The sequence below is a fragment of the Urocitellus parryii genome, chromosome 3, assembly GCF_045843805.1.
Source record: "Urocitellus parryii isolate mUroPar1 chromosome 3, mUroPar1.hap1, whole genome shotgun sequence".
In the NCBI taxonomy this organism is placed as follows: domain Eukaryota; kingdom Metazoa; phylum Chordata; class Mammalia; order Rodentia; family Sciuridae; genus Urocitellus; species Urocitellus parryii.
This window is the reverse complement of record NC_135533.1, coordinates 124,202,967-124,204,192: the sequence shown is the minus strand read 5'-3', so window position 1 is coordinate 124,204,192 and position 1,226 is coordinate 124,202,967.

Sequence of the window (1,226 nt, the reverse complement as noted above, 5' to 3'; positions counted from 1 at the left end):
ACATACAGGAAGAAGAGTCCAGGATTTCAGGAGGTTGGTGCCAGGAGTGGAGCAGAGCCTTGTGTGCACTTATCACGATATCACAAGTGCCACCCGGTTCTGGGGAGAGCCCCCACCCAGTGGCCAGTGTGCACCATGTGGGCAGATGAGATGAGGCCGAGGGCAGGGGTGGGGGCCATGGGGTCCCACACAGGGGATCTGCAGTAGCACAGGCAGAAAGGGCTGGGTCCGCACATCTGCTCTGCTCTTGCCCTACGCGGCGAGTCCCCGGGAGGGAACCTGGCTCTGCCAGCACAGGGCAGTGAGCTGGGGCACACAGCATGCCCCAAAGACACCACCACACCTCTGCAGAGCAGACTCTTCCTGAAACACTTCCCTTTCCTTCCCTCCTTCCCCAGCAGGCTCGCACCTCCAGCCCCATGAGAACCATGGCCGCCCGCTTGCCGGCCAGTCCCAGGTCACATCCCCAGGGCTCCTTCTACGGCTCTTGTCCACTCTGTCCAACAGCGAGCGCCTCACCATTGCCTTCAGGTTTGCTGCCAGGGGCTTCACGGCAGAGACTCCCGCTGGAAATGGAAAGGCTGTGCCAGGCAGCACCACACCAGGGCTCCTCATCTGACACTGCCTCATAGGAATCGAGAATCCTCACAGAATCTCTATGTCAAGGCTGGACCAGGGCCGACGTGGACAAACCACTCAGAGAACTCATCTGGGTCTCATGTTTGAGATGCTTTTATAATAAAATTATACCAAAAACACAGCGACACACAGTGAATAGCTTAGTGGACAAACTCAGAACCCCAGCTAGGTCAGCAACATAGGAGTCGGCCACCAGCCCCGCAGCTCAAGTTCACGGTGAGTGTTTAATTATTTGTTACACTAATTCTGTTCACAAGAGCGCTCTCCCCCAGCCACCCACAACCAGCCTTCAGTCTCACGCAGACCCAAAATAAAACTAGAGATTAGGACTGTCTAGGCAGGATCCAAAACACCCCACAAGTTGTTCTGCAGCTCGAGATAGGACACGTGGCCATAAATAATTACTGACACATGTTCCTGCTTAAAAACAAGTCACGTCAAAAGTTTAAGAAATGTTTCTTGAAGCAGCAGATGAAATATGCACTACGACTTGCCAAGGACGTGGCGATGGCAGGACGGTAGCTCAGGGAGAACCACGAACAGGACTCCATGAACCCCACCCCCACCCCGCACTTGGCCTTGCTCTT